Source organism: Dromaius novaehollandiae, chromosome 10, assembly GCF_036370855.1.
Source record: "Dromaius novaehollandiae isolate bDroNov1 chromosome 10, bDroNov1.hap1, whole genome shotgun sequence".
Classification (NCBI taxonomy): Eukaryota; Metazoa; Chordata; class Aves; order Casuariiformes; family Dromaiidae; genus Dromaius; species Dromaius novaehollandiae.
In genome coordinates this window covers 11,256,600-11,278,270 of record NC_088107.1, presented here as the reverse complement: position 1 = coordinate 11,278,270, position 21,671 = coordinate 11,256,600, and the positions used below count along the sequence as shown (strand labels likewise).

Below are 21,671 nucleotides of genomic sequence, written 5' to 3'. Positions count from 1 at the left end.
GATCTTGCCAGATGTGTAATACCTGAGGTTTTTCAAGGCAACACAGTTGCTCATTACCCCAGGAGGTTTAGCACTTGATAAATGTTAAGATACTGTAAGTGACAAGAGTTGTAGGAATACCTGGGCAGAAACATCTAAAGCTTTTGCAAATCAGTGAGTATCTTTCTGGGGGTTTGCGAGATGGTCTTTGCTTCAAGTGTTCAATGTATTCAGGATCCATGGAGGAAGGCCATGGCTGCCAATTGATCTATTGCTGACACATGAGCCTAATGGGTTCCAAGAAGTGAGTATTTCAAGAAATACGGTGCGCTGGCATGCAGCAGAGATGTTGTTATAGTATGTCATCCTCTATACTGATGGTTCCCACAGTACAGGACATTTCAAGGATTCTTCAGTCTTAAATACACCCAAATCAAGAAAACCTTAGATAAAGACCGCTAAGTAAACTGAAAAACTTTTTGAAATGAACAGTACCAGTTTCTGAAGGCTTTAGTGTAGCAGTTTTTGGCAATATGACAATGGTTTTGAATGACATCAATGATACTGTTGACCTTAGCATTACGTACTGTGTGTACTATAGCAGTGCTGAGGAATAGTCGTTTCAAACTGGAGCCTGTTGTGTTGGGTTTTATGTAAACCTACATCCTGAAGAGTGGTATAATGCAACAGGCAAAAGTAAATTCAAAAGTAATATGAAGAAACAGGAGACTGTACTGGACAGACTGGACAGCTCAGTAAGCTATGATCCATTTGGGGTGTTCTTTGGGATTTAAGGGAGGGGAAATGGGGCTCTGACTCCTGCTCAGCAGCACCGTTGAGTGCAGTGTGTGCTGTGAGTCATTTGATGGGGGGGGGGGGGGGATGCCTGTCGATGAATGCCTTCCATATCTGTGTTATACTTGGTCTATACTAGCTGCTCTTGAAAGTACACTGGTTACCTGGTATCACTGTGACTTTTTATGAGTAATGGACTCGCCATCTAAGTCAGAATTATTAGATTCTTATTAATTGTGCAGTAAAACATATTGCATTCAGTGCATGTCCATGCTGCTAGGAGAGCAGCGGGCTCTTCCTTTGCTTTTTGTATCTGTTTGTTTCTTCTGTAAGAACAAAATGTTACTGGTTTACTGTGCTTGTTCTCTGTTTTTGTGTGTAAGCAGTTGAGTGACTTTGTAATAACCTGCCCTATAAAACGCTCAGAAAGTGGTATGTAAAGTTCACTTAATAGTTCTGAGTAAGATGAGAGTAGAAGTACAGGGAAGGGAAATGTCAGCTTTGTGTTTGGGCCTTTTGGTTATGAAGAGACCAACTTTTTCTCTTTTATAATATTTTTCTTCTATAATTTTTCTTTCATATTTCTTTCATTTTAGAACTGGAACCAGCAGTGGCATAGTTTCATCTTCTCCACAAATGGTTTGGCATAGCTTCACTTGTCTTTTTGTAATAAAAACAACCCAAACACATTGGAATAATCAATAGGCTATTATAGGTAGCTTCATGAACATTTCAATCTAGGTCAATTTTTTTGGTCTTGATTGTCCTTTTAAATAAAAGCTAATGTAGTTGGCATATTTGAGTCATTAGCACTTAACCCCGATCTTGTAGGAGGCCCTTCTGCTCCTAAATTTTAGGTGTTTTATCACAATTCTAGTCACATTACAGATATTTTATAGTATTTAACATAACATTTTTGGTATCCAATAACCATTAATTCTTTAATTGGTTGCTTGGGGCCATACTGTATGGACCACACACAGTCATTCTACCCTAATATTGTACCATAGCTTCCACTTGTGTTGTTTTTGGCTGTTGAAGTGCTTATATCTGGAGCTAATCAATTAGAAACAATTGGATGCTGGGCAAGGTCACAAGCCCATGCCATGTCACTTATGTGCGACTGATTAATTTCATCCTGCTGGAGGCAGGTACAGAGTAAAATAATGACCATTTTAAAAGAATGTGGTGGAAATGTGGTATGAATGTAACGCAAGAAAAACTTTAACATGAGAAGTTGTGAAAAAGAGGTAGCTGTTGCTGAGAAGAAATGAAAGTTAACTTTGGTTACAGGAGCTCTTTCTGATTCTTGAGTAACGTGGTAAAAAGCTCTGTACAGTGTTTAGCTAAGCTCTGCCCTTATAGGCATGCCGTGTCTCAAGTTTATGACAAGATCGTTTTGTCACGGGCAGATTAGTCTCTCTGCTAGTAGGTTACTTCAATTTTGTAGGATAACCCAGTGAATAGTTTACTAGGGGGGCATTGCTGAGCTCCCTGTTCATTGAATCTATTCTGTGATCAAGAGCTGTGGCATAAACTTGGCTTGTTAGAGACTGCTTATGAGCCAGGCCTAGGCTGTGCTCTTTTGCAGTCAGGGGAACTATTCTGACTTGCACCCATGCAGTTAAAGGGAGGGGAACTGCATTGACCTATAGCCAGTGTTAACTCAAGTGAATGATAGCTGTATGTTTTTTCTTAAGAAATTTTAAATGAAAAAGACACTAGTGGCAACATGGAATATTTCATCATTTCTGAAGATTGAAATGTTGAGTCTATTCCAAGAGGTTATTGTATTCCACAAAGTAAACGTATTTGTGTACATTAGCTAGCTATGTCCTTGTCCTTGGATTTAAATATTCATGTGTACTTATTGCTAAGTATGTGAACAGAATTACTGCAAAGACCTAAGAGGCGCTTTATTTTTCTCATATGATAGAAGGTGAGGAGGTGAGTTAAACAAAATAGATGTATTTAAATGCAATTATGCTCTTTAAGTTATCTCTTGAGCAGATATGGCTATATATTAGTAATTGAAACTGCAAGATGTTCGGCCTGGTACCAGTCTCTTTCCTAACCTCATATGATAACCCTTATGTGATAACATTCAGCTAGATACTGTTATATTATGAAATATATGTAAGAACATATATCTGTACATCCTTACTAATGGATTAATGGCAGCAAGAAGTGATTGCTAGCAGATTCATATAGACAAAAGGTATCATCAAGAATTTTACATGTGGATTCATTTTAGAGTTATTCTCTGGTATGTTGTTTCCCAAGCAGCAATACACTGATATTTTCTTAGGTTCCTACTGTCCTCACTAAGCCTTCTCTGAGTTGGTCCATTTTATCTCTAAAGACATGGCGTTGCTAATGTCTGAGGAAAAGAATGATAGCAAACACACTACGTCTGGATATTTAAGAAGCGTTAGCTCTGGATTTCTATGGAAAGGAAAGTTTCATAGGTCACATATTCGTTGAATAAACTGTTGGTTGGTTCTGTGATTTATGTTTCTGCAGTCCCTGCATGCATTATGTTTTTTAACTATCCGTGATATTTTGGATGCAGAAGATATACATGCTGAAAACATTATCTTATTCAAAATGATTCTGCCATAACCGATCTGCCAAAAACTACCAACGTAGTAAATGTCTTTAAGGTTAGGTTTCGTTGGTCCAAAAATCTGATGTCCATTATATGACATAGTGGACTTGGAGACCATCTTTGTGGAAAACCTTTGGAATACTGTTTTACAATCACTGAATGTATTGCATGCTGATGTTCAAAAAATAGATTGTGATCTACATGCCATACAATAGTGAGGATTCTTAAACCTTCAGTAACCTTAATAAAAAATATCAGGGTGAGATTTGCAAATCTACAGCTAAATCTGAAGCGGTTTCACTTTTCTGTAGGCAGGCTGAAATTCTGGACCCGTCTGGAGTTTTGCCATCAGCCTCAATGGGCTTGTGGTTTCATTCTTTGTCTGAAGACTGAAACGCCTTTCCTGGAGACAAATAATACTTTTGAGACTCTGTAGAGAGTATTCTGACTTAGTCAATGTTATTGACAAGCTTGTAACTCAGTGACAGCATTACCAGAAAACTTATGTAAGTTCCTGAGCTTACTTTGAATTTATGACTAATAATGATTGCTCAGCCAGTGCTCATAGGATCTGAACTGCTATTGCCCCCAATTTACAGTCCAAAAGAGTTGAATTGCCAGAAAACTTGTGATGAATCTCAGTCTTGTGACTTAAGTCACAAACTATGTATGAATACTTATTTTTTAAAATGTACTTGAATTGAAAATTTATGGCAACTCTGGGAGATGACCATGAGTCCCATTGGTATCAGTGAAAGGGTTATTTTATCCTCTCATTTCTTTGTTTTCCTTTTTTGGGTAAATATTTTTATCATAGTGATTGTATATGATGCTCACACTGATACAACTCAGGAAAATCAAGTTCGGTTATTCAGCCGAAGCATGGTCTGAACCGATCCCTTTCCGATGAGGCAAAGGTGGTTTAGTCTCCATGTCCAGCCAGATTTTGTATTCTGTGCTGCATCTTCAGACATGGGTATTGGTGCTTACTGTGACGGTAACTTCTGACAAGGTCACGATAAAAATCAGGCTGAGGTTCTCAAGTTCATTGTACGTAAAGCTGCAGAATGCTGGTTCGAAAACTAGATAGCCACAAAATCAAAAATTTTTAGAGAAGCCTCAGTGTAGGAATAATCTCTAGCAGTGTCTAGAGTGGGAGAGATCTAACCAGTGGCTCCTAATTTCTCTTGGAAAAGAAGTTAATGAACAAATAGCTGGAGGATGATCTTTGGTTTTAGTAAATACTTGAAAGCTTAGTCACTGATAATTACTCATTCAGGTCTGCTTGGTGAAGCTGGAGCCTTCCTATTCCTTACCAAATTGGGGCATATAGATAAGCTGTGCCGAGGTATCAGTTTTGTGTAGTGCATCAAATTCCATTCCTGCCTTTGCACTGCAGAAAATGTACATGATTGGTTGTACTGATATTAAAGCCCTTTTGCCAGTTGTGCAAAAATGATGACTTTGCCATTTAAAATAATGGTTTTGTCTTCAAAAGAACATATACTTTGAGTCCTTTTTGTTTGCTTCTACTTTTTGAACCTGTAGGTCTCAGATATTTGAGCATTTATCTGCAGTTATTATTAGGATTCAAATAGTTCTGTATGTTCACCTGAATGCAGGAGGTAGAGTTTAAGAAAATGCTAAATATCGTATGGCTTGCAATGAGGTAATGCAAATATTAATTTCAGTGATGGGAGAGCAGATTTATATTTGGCCCTCTATACGTATTTATCATCAGTATTATCAATTATATAAAATCTTAACAACACACTGACTTAACACTAAAGTACAGCATTTGCATAGTATGATGCAATACACTCAAGTACTATTTATTCCCAAAGATTTCTTGCATAGCTTTATGACACAAACACATATAGAGCCCAAGTCCTGTGGCCATGTACAGTCTGTCTTCAACAATCCCAGTGTAATTCGTAGGATGCAGAATATCTGTAAAACAGAGGGAGCTTGTGTGTGGTGAAAGAGTGGGTTTGTTTTTGAAGTGCAGTTTGCTAGTGAGCCCAGCATTCCAGAAGGGACACTGGATATAGCCGTGGCAACGCCGGAGAGACAAGTAAGTGAGATTTTTCTTTTTCTGGTCATGTAGATAGAAGTTGGAAAGGAGAAGGAAACAGCTGATGGGATGGAAGTACAGGTTCTAATCAGTGAGTCTAGATTTGGCCCTAGCTTGATTTCTGCATGCAACTCAACATTAGATAAATTTCCTTTTGAAGCTTCAATGATCATAAAGGCCAGTATTTATTCATCTACTTGTATTTTTATTCTGAAAGAGGCGTAAATTTTCCTGCAGGTTTTGGAATAAGACTTTTGTTTCTGTTATTTGAGGATGGAAGGGAAAATGTTTACAGATTTTGTTTATATTTTTTTTGTAGATATCTTAATAATTGATCTACTTTTACTCCCACCTTTTGCTATAGTGTATCTGGAATCCTATCATCTCTCATTTCTGTGTCTCCAGAATAAAACATCAAATATGCACAAATGCCTTACAAAAGCAAATCTTGCTCTTGTGAACAAGACCCACATAGAAAATGTGTAGCATTGCAGTTCTGATACACCCTCTGCACTCATCTTACTTTCGCTGATGAATAACTCCTTTAGGTTTTGAAAATATATCTAAATAACTTTCCTTTGCGTAAGTAGAAATTTTTTTTGATGTTACTTGAAGTCTGTAGACTGTCAAGTGTCCTTAAACTTAAGGGTTTTCAAAATGGCCTCAGTCCAGCTTCTAGTAACAAACACAGTTCTGCGAACTCACTTTTTGAGCACCGTCACGTGCACAGGAATGATAAATTTAATGCAGATATAGTGGCATTTTTCAGAAGGGTCAGTGTCACATGAACCCCTTGTTTCTTTGACTTTCAGTAAGACCTGAGCCATTAAGTTAAACACAAATGCCGTTAGGTATGGTGATTAGCTGGATTTTTAAAAACAAATTACAGGCTAAATTTCCGTTAATCCAATGGGAACAAGACACCTAGCTGCCTTAGGCACTTCCAAAAATCAGGCTAACCATCTGTCTACATATTTAGATTAAACCTAAACTTTCACCCTTAAAGCTCTTTTGGAAAAAGAAGTTTCTGGTGTGTGAGTTGTAGCGCTGGGGTGTGTGGATATCTGATAATACTTGAAAAGTGCAAGTACAAGCAGCATGTGTATATAAAGGGAGAGCAAGTTTTGAAAACGTGGCCTGATGTAGCCCTTCCAGACAGCGTGTTACATAAATTGTTTAGGAACAATGTTATTTCTGTTTCTAATTTTATATTTATTAGGTTTAACATCATTATGGAGAGAAAATGAAAACAGTATTCTTAGTTTGTTTTGAGAAATGCGGTTTCCAAGAATTGTCAGTTTGTCATGCTTCTGGATCCACTAGAAACACAGTGAATACAAGCCAGCTCAACTGAATTGTGAAACAATATTAAAAATGCATTTGTGATTGTAATTACTAGAAAGTTGTTGTATGCTAACAGTCGTCATCTGTGTCACGGTGGGAGGTCCCGATTGGTTAATGATGCTATTTTGTAGCGTAAGTAAGTAGAGCATTTGTTTATATGCGGAAACATGTATTTCTGTATGTATATAATGCTTTTTCTGTCATCAGGTGCTTTGCCAAAAATCTAAACTCCTTAAAACTTGAAGGATGCAGTCTCTTGTCAGTGCATGCAAACAGAACAGGGTATAGTTTATAGTGTGTATATATGAAATGATCTATAGGGGCTCGCTGTATAGTCAGTGCGGACATAGGGTTTTAGCTACCTGGTTTATTGCCTTTTGCTATCGTAGAAATAAGCTGACATGGACGTACCTGCGCGACCACTGAGCGCTAAGAGTACGGCACTGTTTTCTCTCAGGCTCTGTTTGACAATAAATGTTTCCTGGCCTGCACCTTGCAGAAGCTCTCAGAAGGCTGCAGAAACTGGCTTTATTCCCAGCTGGCTGATTCAGCAACAACTTAGCTAGCTCTGGGGGGGAGGGAATCTCCCCGCATCTCCCTTGCTTTGTTGCAATTTCCCTGCTTGTATTTATGGATGCTCCGGGCCATCTATTGGCCGGAGAAATGTGAAAGGATGGTTCAGGTGCATTCAGATTTGCTTCTTATGGTGGGAGTTTTCCTTTCTTTTCCTGCTACTGCAGCCTCTTGCTGGCATAGCAGTGGTGGGGAAGCAGAAGGCTAAACAAGCTCAGTGCTCTCTATGGGTGCATAACAAATGAAATATATTAAAATATGATTTGGCTTCCTCTCATGAGGGTCATCTTTTATTTTCAAGGTCTCATTACTCATTTGGATTACCAAGTTTACATGGATTCAAGGGGAGACAGGACAAGTACTTGGAAGATCCACTAAGTATGACTAAATGGACAAACCAGAGCAGGCTCAGAAAAATAGTTGGGAGTCCAGGAAAGTATTTCAGAGACGGCTCATACATACTCGCTCTGCATATGCTCTTCTCTGGGTGTCTACATACGGCTACTGTTGGAAGCTGATGGACTAGGCAGATCCTTGGTCTGAACCAGTTCAGATCTTCTTGTGCCTTTAGCTCCTTAGGGCCACACTTGAGAACTGTTGAACTGTAAGTTGGAGCTTCCGGTACTGTCAGTCATGACTGACCATTTAAAAACTAACATTAAAGAAATATATTCACCAAGCTCCAGATGTCTGATGATATATTCCAGGCAGAGAAGAGCTTGCTCAAACCCTACATAGGTACCTACATTCTGAGCTCCTTTGTGTCTGCCTGGATTTTTTTATATTTACAGTGGTACATTCTTCCTTTTTAGCTTTACAAACTTTTTTGTTCTATGCCTTTGGCTCATCTTCAAACTTTAAAGTTTTAGAGTCTTTTTTTAAGGTATGCAAGTAAATTTGGGTCATCCTGCCTGATTCCTGGAGTAGTTTGTTTTTTAAACACCCACTACTATTTCCTCGCTGTTGAGCAAGATAAATAGAGCAGTGGCTTCTGATATTTTACTAAATAAGGCTTGGCTTAAAATCCACTTTCACCATGTGATCAGTCCTTCTGCGAGTAAGTTGCAAATATTCCAGACACTTTGCCTGCATGAGTGAGAATTTGCCTTCGCCCTGGTGTGAAACTGCGTACCCAAATGCATTTCCCATTTCCCTTTCCTACCTCTTTCAGTTAGATTTAGAACACAATAGGTTGATTAAAAACCATAAGAAAACCTCCAGAATGGCATCTTAATGTATGGTTTTTTACTATGCAGCTGTTTATCTTCTGCTAAGAGGAAACTATAGATGTGTTTTTAATGCCAGGAGCTGGGCTTAAAATGCTATTACTTATCCAGTGGGAATAGATTTGAAAATTAGTAAGCAATTAGATCAGTAGGCAAATACATTTTACTTAATGTTGAGAGTCTCATGGGCCTTTCGAATGTCCTGTTAGCATCACCTGTTCTTAACTTGCAACCTTTTAAATCTTTACCTAGTTTTAAAGAGCAGTGTTACTTTGAAAGTGAAAGTTATCTGCATTTTTCATTTATGAGCTGAATTTTAATTTTTTAAAAACCTGCATAGTTTCTGCAAGGGCAACAGAGATGTACTGGGAACACTAAGCTTTTCATGGGAAAACTTCCTTCTGCAAATGACCATCCTGAAGGCCCTGGTGAGTCTTGCTCTGATCTTCTGAACTTGCTCGAGTTATGCCCTGAGCAGACACCAGTGATGTATCTGTTTATAACTGCTCATTTTTCTTGCTGAATTAAGACCTCAGTGAGCCATCTGTCACATGTCACATAAAAGCCACTATTTGAAAATGTGGAAAAAATGTGGGAATCATAGCCTTTTTTCATTATTTCAAATGGGAATGTCAGTCCCCCATGAGGATGCTGAAGAAAAGACCTTGTCCTCTTCAATACAGGAGTGTCCCAGCATGCTTTTTCTGCTCAAAGTTCACATTGATTCAGTGGTAGTGTGAGGACTCAGCCTAGACACTAAAACTTCAGTCCTGGAATCGGATCCAGGCTGGGGAGCCCTGCAGACTTCCTTAGGTTACTGTGCCACGGCTGAGACCCTACTTTGTAAAATCCGGGCTTTCTAGCTCGACAGTACAACATTCAGCGCTTGAGTAACGCTGCCGGTGAAGTCTGTAGGCACTTTGCCTGAGACATCAGTGGGCGTTTTTCCTGAGCAAGACCTGCCCATAGGAAGCAAAGCGAGGCTGCAGCTCGTTAGTGCTCACTGGCTGGTTGTGGCACTTCCTGGCGTGTGGCGTGAATCACTGCGGCTCTTCTTCGTGGACCTGCTAAGGACAGATGGCATTTAAAGCTGTGTCTGCAGCTGTTAATTTTCTTAGAAATTGGCTCTATTTATCCCTCTGGAAAGAGATAGAGATATTCAGAAAGATATTTTGCCTGTTGCTTACAAACCTTGCAAAATTTGAAGCAATTTCCATTTTTTACATGTCAGTTTTCATTGTGTGTCATGGAAGAGCATTTTATCAGGTGTTCCAGACCATCCCTGTTGGCAGGAATTTCTCTGAACTACTGCGGAGGGAAACATCAAAACCAGTCCTTGGAGCATGTATGCTATTTTTCAAAAAGACTGAAGCAGAACATGGAAATTCACTTTTTAAAAATCGATGTGGCTTTTTGCCAGATATACTGTATTCAGAAGATTGCTTTGAACCTTTTCAGGGGTTGTACTCTCCACTGTGTGGTGTAGTCCCGCTAATGAAAATAAAGAAGAAAACACAAGCACATCATAAATAAGGAAGACCTGATAGAGAGTTGATTTCTGCATGTAGGGTTTTGTCCGTGCATATGAAAATTGACATCATGGTGTTGGAATGTTGACCGTGTTTTGCATTTTGCTAGCTGCTTTTACTGGAAAGCATGTGTTTCAAAGGGAGTTTTCAATTTTTATAAGTCTTTGCCTCCATAATAGCCCAGTCTTATTTTGAATGTGAACTTCAGCTATGAATAAAATTTAACTCATGAAGTAAGAGATTCCTCTGGCACAAAATAAGAATGAATTATGCAGATATTGACTAGTAACATGCATGTCTGGATCAAAATGGTCAAAGCTAACCCTGAGGTTAGTGCTCCACTCCACACTCTACAGCACCTTAGTCTGAGAGAAAAGGCATCGAAACTGAGCAACTCCTTGCAAGAAAAGCTGTATTGTGTGGGGATAGCATAGCTGGCTCCACAAAGCTAACCTTTTGTAAGAAATTTTCACTAATGTGCCTCCTTAGCTCCAGATGGTCTGTGAAAGAAGGGAACTGAGTTCAAGAAAGCAGACTAGCAGCAAAGAAAAAGTAGTATTAGCCCTTCATCTTCAGAGGGCTCATTCAGATAATATTGGCAAAATCAATTAGATTACTTTCAGTAATGGGCTGTAGGGTGTTGGCCTCTCTTCAACCTCCATAATACAACACCAAATCATTTTCCCAGAGTCTCTGGGTTACTCTGTAGAAAGTTGGCAACCCAAGTTTCCCATGTCATCAACTCCATGCGGTCTCCTGAGTGAGGAGTTTCCTGGTAGAACATCCTTGCACCTGCTGGTTCTTCCCCAGCCCTTCTCTAATCAGACCACTCTGAACCCATTCGTGAAATGACTCTGTGCTACTTAAGCAGCTTGCTAATTTTTATCATCTTGATTTCTCCAAGTGATGAAGGGCAGGGAAAGGTAGGCCCTGTTCCCTTAATCTGTTCCTTGTGTTGAAAGACCCAAACCCTTGTGATATTTTCACTAACTTAGTGGGTCTGAAAGGGAGTTAGACATCTATATTGTTCTTAGGAATGAGACCCACACCTTTATGTTAAATCTGAATATTCAAGAGTGGACTATATCTAGTACCTATCAAAGTGTATATGCCTTTGTCTATCTGCAGGAAAAAACCTAGGACAGATTTTTAAAAGAAGCATTTAAACCTCTAAAAAATGTTACCCCTTTTTTAAAGTGTTATTGTACAATATTGAAAGCCTACACTCAATGCTAAAATTCTAGACCAGCAGACTTTAATTATATATGTAAACTATATGTAAATATGGATATGCATGCTATGTATAATATTCTCAGGAAGGCAAACTGAGATTGTCTTAGGTTGAGTATTTGTCTGAATTAAGTATCTGATAGATGCATGCTTCTCAGATTCTTACCTGTATATTAATACAGGGCTGCTGTATGATAACAGTATAAATAGATTTTCTCTGATGCTGTCTTCAGTTGGGAAAGCAGACACAATCAGATGTTATAGCATGGTTAAACAGCTGCTGTTAGAAATGAGGAAAGGTGTTTCCTGTTGAAGGGTGGTGTAGCTTGCTAGGCTCAGTCCCTGTTCTGAACAGGGGCTTGTTGCGGGATGGCTGGTCTTGTGAAAGGTGAAACTACTTGCCTAAAGTGTCTTTTGTATTAGCTGTTTTGATAAACTAGTCTAAGTAGAAGAAATTCCTCTCCAGCACGGCATAATTAACATCAGACGGTCAGACACAGTACCTGGAGTGCTTGAAATGAAGCAGGTTAGGCAGGTGTGGGTACACTTGATTCTGATGGCTCTCGCTTTCAGGAACTTCTGATATTCTTTATGGAGACATCCGCATCAAGACTTCTTCTGTTCAGCTTTTAAACACTAGTGTAGCCCGTCCACCTCCCCTCCTCCGTTCTGTGGCTGCCCAGGCAGTTGCAGCGTGTGCCGTTGGTATGAGGCGTCAGCACCGGCGGAGCTCCGTGGCGGTAGCTCTTTCCTGCCGTCCGTTGGTCTGTGCGGGCTGGTGCTGAGCTCGGTCTCCCGCAAGGTGCTGGAGCTGCCCGGCCTGCTCGGTGGGGTCGTTCTCTTCACCGCTGCCATGCAGAGGGCACGTGTAAACTAGCTCATCGAACGCTCGCCCATCTGTTCTTCCTATCTTCTTTTAAAATTAAAAGATGGGAAAACGCTGCAGTTAACCACTGCCCCCAAACTAACTGAGAAAACCCTGTTTTTGCATAATTACTGTTAATATTTCATCAGAACATTTAGATGTAAACTAAGCTAATTTTACACCCCCAGTGTCCGAGTGTTATTGCCATTTTAGCTGCCTACGACTTTTTATAAGTTATTTCTAGAGTCCTATTTCAAGCACAGCAAGCTTTGTGCAAGCTTTATTGTTAGGGGTGAAATTTAAACTTTATTAGGATTAAGTGTTTAATAGTATAATTTGCTGCATATGTTGCAAATACAAACTGCTATGAATAGATCTTCTGTAAAAAAAAAAAGAAGGAGCATTTGATATGTTATATATGGACTTAAATCCAATATGTTGTTATCTTTAACTAAAGGAAATTATAAGAAGAGATTTACAGAGAAGGGTTTATTCTATTAACTTTAATTTCTTTAAAACATTTCTCAACTGAAGTTGAATATGGTTTTGGTATTTTGATTTTGTTTAAAATGTGCTGTACATAACTTCCTTTGTTCGTTGAATATTAATCCAAAAATAGTACAAGATTAGCTGTTTTTCGTATATATGAAAGGAGAAAAATATTAGCAGTAGTAGTAGGTGAATATTTATTTAAGTGGGGTACACTGTTTTTCTATTTGTCCACTCACAGCAGACTTCAGGATTTAAGTGCAAGGCTTCCTGTAATATTACTGGAATTCTTTTAAATGTAATTTTTGTCCTTGTAAAGAAGTGGGGAGAAAGGCCCTTCCTGCCCCACCTGCCTTCCCCTCGATCTCCCAGGAAGCGGTCGAATGAAACATTCATTTAGAAGAAGTGTCAATCTTTGGCTTGAGGCTGAAGGAGCCAAAATAGGAGGGCAGCACAGCCCTATGTTTTCCCAGTCTTCACGAGGTGTTTGATTAATCTGCAAAATGCTAGTGATTGGGTTGGACGCTTATGGCTTTTAGGCAATTTGGAATCACTCTGTGTTTGTAAATGGAGGGAATGAATAGCTCTGGCTTATTTTGAGATTCAGAGACTATATTAAATCTTCCTGGCATAGGCATTTTGACTTATTGCAGAAATGTAGAGATTTTATTATTGCCCCATGCTTCCTTTTAAAGTTTGTAGTTGCTTCTTTGAGGATTTTATTTAAGCAAGTAATCTTGGCTTTTAAACTTTCTTGGTTTTATTGTTTTATAGAATAGTTTGCAGCTGACCACTTCCTCTGTTATTAAAGCTGGAGTAACATTAAAAAAAATTAGGAAAATAGCTGCATGTATCATCTTAATCCTAAGAAAGGAAAAGAGCACAAGTAAGGGACAAATCCCATTCAGTCAATTTTGGGCAGCTTTCTCAGAGGGCAACAAATTTCAGACCCTGTGTCGATGTGTAGGAATCCCTTCAGCCTTTTTACCAAGCACTACAAAAAGCTTGTATAGAGGTGCAGAATAATTACAGCTGGAGTCAGGCTCTCAAGTTGGCTTTTTTACACTGTAATCAGGATAAAGGAATATCTCTCTTGGCAAAAGGACCTGGACTCTGAAATAGAGATGTTCTGGACTGATAATGCTGAATACAGCCAAACTTGCAGAGAAGTATACAGGTTAAGATTAATATTTGGGTCTTGTTGTTTGAACTGGACTCTGTTTAGGCTTGCTATAATAACATTTTAGTCTGTATAGAAAGCGGAGGGAGCCAGGCCTTTAAAAAGCCCAAATGAAAACAGGATTACTCTCACAGTTAACTTCAGCATAGCTTAACTCTTATTGTTTACAGTTTGTAAAGCAATGGAGAATGTGAAGAGCAACATAATTAGGTAGAATAAGAATAGATCAATGCAATCATTAACAGCACAGTATTTTGCAACCTTGTTGGCAAATTGCCTTGTACAGGTTCTAGCTTTAGTAGTTTCTGGTGTCACAGACCCCTCCAGCCTGAGGTACTGGATATATAGGGCAAAAGGAATCCTGTGTAATTAAATAAAAGGGTGGATGAATTTATTTCCCTAGCCTCCGCACAGTCCATTGTTCTTGGAGTCTGTCTGTATTTTGAAAAGTCTTAGAATGCTAAAGACAAACATACGAGAACCTGGAACCATGCTAAAGCTTTAGATACTGCACTGTTAGGGTTGGCCTCCTAGCTCGCATTAGCTTGTACTGGCAAACTAAGAGCTGACTGCGGATAAGAAAATTCAGGGGAGGTTATTGCCACAGATCCATCCAAAAGTGCTCGGGAATAGTTCAAAAATATTCCATAGGAATAGTGCCCCTCTCTAAATCTTTCAAAATTAAACTATGCTGTCAAGAATTCTGTTTAACCGTGTGTGCAAATGCTAGTAGTAAAAGGGAAACCATTAGATATGTAAAAGTAGGTGGTTTTGTGCAATTGGTTAGAAATCGGGTGCGTGTTTGGAGCCCCACACGATTGCCTTTGCCCCTGCTGGTTTTGAAAAGCAGTGGGCAGAGTGTCCCTTGTCCTACAAGAGGCATGGCGGCCTTTCAAAAGGCAAGGTCGAGTGGCAAATCAAGCTTGTGAGCTCTGTTAGAATTCACTGCCTAACAGTTGCTTTGGAAAAGCTGTTTACACAGGAACTCCTCCTCCTGAAAAGACAGCAGTATTTTCAACTTTGCTGAAGCAGCGGAGGCTGAAAGAAAGAATGGCCTTCTGAAAGATGTGTGTCGCTTGCATACGAAATGAGAAATTAGCTCTAAGAAAAGTGCACTAAAGACTTGTGCCAGCAGCAACAACAAAATTCAGTCCCTCCAACACCTTTAGGAGAGCTTTTGAGCAGCTTGACTACAAGTCAACTTAGTAGAATATTCAAGTGTGTGTGTAACTTTTGAGTAGCCAGTAGCCAATAAGCCCAGTGAAATGCTGGTTACTTCAGGTGCAGGCTGAAAATCCTAACTGTAGAGGGTGATGATAACTTTTCAGGCTGCTAGAAAAGAGATGGAAACAAGGCAGCTTATTTTACTAGTCCTCTGCTATGCCAGTATAAGCTTCTCTGCGGTATTTTGAAGGAGTAAAATTATTTTGTTAAATTTCCCGTAGAAAGATATTACTGGAAAACAATGCAGGACTTATGACATGTCTCAACTCATCTGTCCTGGGAGCTATCCATTGTACATACACATCTGCTTGTGTCCGCCCACGCAGGATGGGAAGATATTCCTCGACAGGAAGGTCTTCCGTTCCCTCAGCGCGCAGGTGGTATGTATTGGCAAATTGCATGTTGTGGATGTGGTAGCCAAGTTCCCAGAGCAGTGCGCACGGAGTGAAGCAATTCACTTAACATCAGCTGTTTGAATGAGAATACAAGATGGGTGACTAGGGATGTAATCATATGGCCAGTCTTTTAATGTTCCTTTCATGATATCTATTTTAATTAAATGTAGCTGCTACTGACTGCATTTGAAGTACAGGCCATTGGAGGGTGAAAAGTTGCATTTTAGCAAGATCTGTCATAGTGAAGATATTTGGTGCTTAAAATATTTAGAAAGAACAAAATGCAGAGCATCAACATGCATAATTCAGAACATCAGCTCGAAAGAATGGTTTTCTGCCATATTTTACTGCAACTAGCAATTTAAGAGGGCTTCATACTTCTCTTCATGATTCCAAAACACTAGACAGTGTTTCTCCTTTGAGCTACAGATGTTCTACTGTGTTCTCCATTCTTCATCCTTTCTCTGTCATGTTCATCACACATCGTTCTGTAATCACCTGGATCACTTTAAAACTTTGCTTAATGAAATTTCCATGCTGATCATGGAAAATGGGAGATAAGATAGTAGTGTTGAAACTATCCCCATTAGAGCAGTCATCCTGTTTTGAATTAGCAGGTTCTATTTTCATTTTATGTCTGACTTGCTCAGCTGTGTCTTCTAACATTTCAGCAATTCCAGTTCATTCCAAGGATTTATTTCCTTCTTTCCAGCAGCAGATCTTGTGTTTATCTTTTCTCACCTCAGTTAGAGCCCTTTCCCCTCCGCTATGTCAGCCCTCCAGTATTACTGTACACATCACATAGAAGAAAGAGTCATTAAATTAATGACCATTAGTCTTACCAATTGCCAAGGAATAGATGACTGCAATGCCTGTCAAGTGGGCTTTTAATTGCTCTTTTTTTAACAGCTAAAGCAGTTGTCTAAGTACTTGCCTGTTAGTAACTGTACACGTGAAATACTGTCAGTTAATGCTAGCAGATGAATTGTGAGCGATTGTGAGGAAGGAACAGTCTTTGGATTAATGGTAGGTCCTCTTTCGTATTTGGTCTTTTCACATTTGGAGACTTCAGCTTTTGGGGGGCTTCTGCTCCTGTTATATGTGATTTGCCATTTGTTCATTTCTGGACCTTTTCCAGTCAACCTTTGCTTTGGTAGCAGTGGACAGTGTGTCTGGCTGAAAACAAGACGGAGTGAAAACCTTGGCCTGCTTGAGATGCTATCGCTGGCAAGAGACAAAGGAAGACAAACTACACTTGGAGAACCAAAAAAAGGATTTTAAGAGGAAATGAGAAAGGGAATGGATTAGGGTACTGACACTGGCACCACGAGACTGAGGGAATGGAGAGTTGAGCTTACTTCAGATATGAGGCTGAGAAAGTTGTGTGTGGAACAGTGTGGAAGCACGCCTGGACAAGTGAACGGCAGTGTCTGGACAGCGGACACACGTCAGTGACAGTGTCCTAGCAGTAGTGGATCAGGTGCAGATCAAGATATTGGAAATCAGTGGCAAAGATCTCAAGGGGTAAATGGCAAGAACAGAGAAGCTAATAATACAGAGATAACCTTTTCCTAGGAGGAGGAAAAGGGCCTACTAGCAAGTAGCATGCTTCATCTTGTTGGTGCATCAAGGGTTCTGACCATCAATAAAGCACAAAAAGTTTAAAAGCTCTAGAGTATTTGCAGAAATGTATTTGAGACTTAGGTTGTGTGCTGTGAACAGGTTTTTGGGGGAATTTCTCTTTAAAATCATGCTGAAACAGGTGTGCACATGTGGAGGACGCTTGGCTGAAAGGCATTCACCTCACGTGCCTTATTAATAGCCTTAAACCAACATTCCTACAGCAGAGCCATGACCATTTAACTGCTTCCTTATTGTGAAAATGTGGCTGGCCGAGGCAATGTGCTAGGCTGCTCAGTATATAAACCCTGCAAAGCGACTTATTGCAATGGAGAAGGAAGGGCAGACAAAGAACTGGGTTAATATCACTAAAATTATCAGAAGTGGTGGAAAATTAACAGTGGAAAACTCAGGTTTTCCTTTCCATGTGTTAAACACGTTCATGTGCTGAGCTGTTGTAAATCAAAAAAATTGAAATGAGAGTGAACATCTGGCTGGTACATTCTCTATAGTCTGATTTCTTTCAGGTGAGAAAGGACTCATCTGCTCGAAGTAACAGGGAGGAAAACAGTTCTGATTATTTACACTACTTTATTCGGCATGGTTGATTTTTGCACCTGGAATTTCGGGACCCCCCTCTTTGGAGATCATGTTGACAAGATGGTAGCAGGACTCAGTGCTCAGCTGAGAAAGGACAGCTTTAGCCCAAGTCCTCTCCTACAGGAAGGCAGTACCGGGAGGGTGTTTTTTAAGCCTCTGGCCATTAGCACGTGCTGTTAGGTGCTGTATGCACTGCCTGAATTGACCTTCCCCATTTAGCTTGAGGAAAAGGGAGAAAATTATTTCTGATAATAAAGGATGATATAACGCAGCAGAAAAAAGCCTGTCCAAAGGCCTGGAGTGGAAGCTAGGCAGGTTCAGAACAAAAATAATACACAGAATTTAAACAATGAGGATCATTAAATATGGAAAGTATTTATATATTAGATATATTTGCAATTGCTTGACAGCCTCAAAACTGTGACTGAATGTCTTTTCGAAAACACTTCCTTATTTCAAAAGGGAGAACCTGCTGCAGAGACTTCTTCACTCAGGCCTGTGCCTGTGCCACGCAGGAGGTGACAGTGGTGCCCTTGGGACGTACGCGACAAACGCTGGCGCCACTCGGGTCAGGTTTTTGAGGTCGGTTGAGCGATTTCGCTCTGTTAATCTGTACATGCACAAGCCTTTTCATAGCCTTATCTGTGTATATTTATTCTTGGTGGAAGTCCCTGAAGTAGGTCAGCAAATAGTGCCGATCAGCAAAGACTGTTCTTGTGTCTCGTGTTATTTCAGATTTAGTTATTTTAGTATAGCAAAGTGACCTTTGTGTGTACGCCAGAAGCATATTCTTTTCTAGAAGGATATTTATATAAGTATGCTGCAGTAAACTGTTTTGACTTGACCCTGAAGGGGAATCCTGTCACCTTATTCTTCCTGGGGTGTGACTTTCTTGGTTGTTGCATGGGGGGTACCTGTTTAGATGGTATTTACAAGAAACTTGGAGGGTCTCATTCTTTGAGAGATTTTTTGATTATAGATATTGATTGTTAGGAACTTATCTTCCAAATCTGTCAGCGTTGCTTAGTTGCATGCTTTTTTGGGTCTCCTACTTGAGTTTTGGGCTATTCGATTTTCAACATATGGGGGAGAGTTGTACCAAAGATGTATTTTCTTGCAAAAATATTCCAGTTCTTGGTGACCGAGGGCTTGTCTGTGTTTCCAGGTCCATTTCTGTTATCACAACTCCTAATCGTTCACTGTAGCGGAACAATTTCACACATTTCATCTATCTGTTCAGTTCACGACAAATACTGTGCTGTTGCTGATGACAACATTGCATGCACAGGGTGATGAAAAATCACTAGTGTTAGGACAGGCTTTTTTTGGCTGCAATATTTGCTGATTTTTCCCTGCCACCTGAATCGAGAGCAGATTTACTGATACTGAGGGCAGGGAGAGAGCTCTGTCCTTAGCAGTGAAAGGCTGGCGATACCCTGGGGCATATGATAAGGAGTCACTGTTCAGCCTTCCCCATGTTAGAAAAGCTATTTCTGTGTGCACTCGTGAACATCTCTATGTTCACTCTTTAGCTCTGAAGTATATAGTTGTTTAGGATCCCCCTCCACGCACCTCCAGAGCAGCGGTTTTAGTACCGTTCCATTGCCCCACACGTTTCCCTCCTTTGTGCTTTCATTATGCAACAGGAATTCTCTTAAAAATGTGGATCTGCCACCAGTTCTAGCAGGTGTTTGGCTTCTGAGTGCCAGAGGTTTTTTCCTTCTGCAGCTTATGGATGAGAATTTCATTGCCCTTAGGCACAATTTCAACTGAAGTATATGAAAAGCATGTTACTATGTCAGTTCAAATTATATCACTATTGAAGAAAAAAACGCAAAAGGAAATTAAATACAAATAATCACACTAACATAACATAACATTAAGGTTATAATATAAATTAAAAAGAATCAGGAAAATCTGAGTCAGGGTCCTGTGTCGTTCTTAGCCAGACTCTCCTGAGAGTAGCCATTGTAAAATAAGGATAATGACATCTTTGAGTTATAGGAGATCTCTCTGTGAATGGTGCTGTAATACTGTAGTGTATAAGAATTAAGTATTCTTTCTAACTTGGTATAATATACTGTATAAGAACTAAGTACTGGGTGAATTTCTGTATAGTTCCTCTCATTGTGAGTATATTTATCTGATAAAAGCTAACAAATATTGTCGTACCCCACAATGTGCGGGGTACTTTTGCTCACATACAAAAACATGGGTTGCTCGCTGTTTGCATTAGCTTCCTTGCTGGGCTGAAGGCTGCCCGGCAAGGGGCTGGTGCCGTCTCCCGTTGCCGCGTCCCACAGCCAGGTCAGCGTGGGCGTATGGAAACAGAGGGGCCTTCTGCAAGGGCTGTGCAGAGTTGCTTGCAGGATGGTACCATGAAGTCTTACCTGCCCCAGATTCTTGCTTTGTGTTAGTTTTCGGGAGGCTTCCCACTTAGATCTGACTCTTTTGGTTACCTGGGAGCATTTGCAGCTTTCTTCTTCCCTTCCTTTGGCATCATTAGAGCAGTTACCTAGTCTGGATACTGAGGAAGGAGGTGAGAAGCAAGTAATCTGTTAGAAAGGGGTGATGTTGCCCTTCTCAAGCCTGTTGTTTTGTGCTTATTTAACTAGAGAAGGATTAGGCACCTGCAACCCTTCACCTGCTATGACCTCTCATTCATTTCATGTGGCCCACAATCATCAAATTTTTTCCTCCTATTATTGGATAACCCCAAGGTCTATGTTAATGCACGGCCTGCCAAAGCTGCTAAGGCTTTGCCTGGGCCTGCTTGCCCCTCCGTGGTAGAGGCTGCTACCACTCGATGAAGGAATTGCATCAAATGCTTTCTCTTGTTTTATTTTGTTCTTTCTTTTATTCCTTAAGCAATGTGAATGTCTTCAGTGTGCATATTCATATTTGTTGGGCTTTATTTCACTCCTTCTGACAGTGATCCTCCATAACCTAAATGATGTTTCTTTGTTGCCTTTCGTAAATAAATCTGCTGTTCCTCAGGGATTATGCTTCCAGTCTCCATCAGTATGTCCTGGAGCAGGCTGTGGTCATGTGTCCAGAGATAAACAAACACGATAGTCTGCTTTCTGCAAATGAATCCGTTCAGTCATTAGCAGCTTGTCAGTTTAGCAAGAAGAAATTCTTTGACCGCATTGTGTTCATGATAAAGGACATGTTAACAAAAATTCAAAAAATATAGATTATTCTGTTTTTTTGCCAAGGACACTGACAAAGTATTTTGTGTTGCATATTTTTAATATGGAGGCCATAAGGATCCTTAGAAGCCTTCAGCAAATGTGAGATAAATGCTGAGTAGCATGAGAACATGCTCCTGTAATGCTGAAAGGACTTAATTCATAACAAGAATTTGCCAATTATTAGGTTACTAAATAAATAATAAAAGGTGAGTTTTATCTGGAATAGAGTTGAACATATGGTGAAAGAAGGGATAAAAATCTTTTTAGAAGACTTCAGTTACCTATGTTTGTCTTGCTTGCAAGACTTCTTAAAAAATGGTTTTAATGAAATAGCATTTTCTGTCTCAATTCTAGATTTTAAAAAAGATATTTCCTCCCTTCCAGCATTTCAAGAGTAGAGGTGCATTGCATCAAGAGACTTTGGTAAAACTTCAGTATTTGGAGGAGGGGAAGTCCCAGAGAGTGTGCTGGTAGGATTTTCCATTACCGTTCAAACCTGTTGTTAGCAAGTCACATTACATTAAGTCTGTACTTTAAGGCAAATTGCTGAAGATATTTATATAAAACAAATATCCTTTCTATAGAAGGAAACAGAAAATATGATCGGATAGCAGTCAAGCGGCACATATGGGAGATACAGGTCCGAGAACGGACTCCTTTTCCTTCACCCCTTTTCTGGATGTCAGGTTTGATGTTGGGGACAGCCCCCCTCGCCGTACCGCCAGCCCCGCAGCCTCCCCTGCCCT

At 39.9% G+C, this 21,671-nt stretch overlaps 1 protein-coding gene across 10 annotated transcripts in view; it reads left to right on the top strand.

The window, feature by feature from the left end:
* Positions 1 to 21,671, top strand: part of ADAMTSL3 (ADAMTS like 3) — a 200,811-nt gene that overhangs the window by 2,703 nt on the left and 176,437 nt on the right. The window lies entirely within an intron of this gene.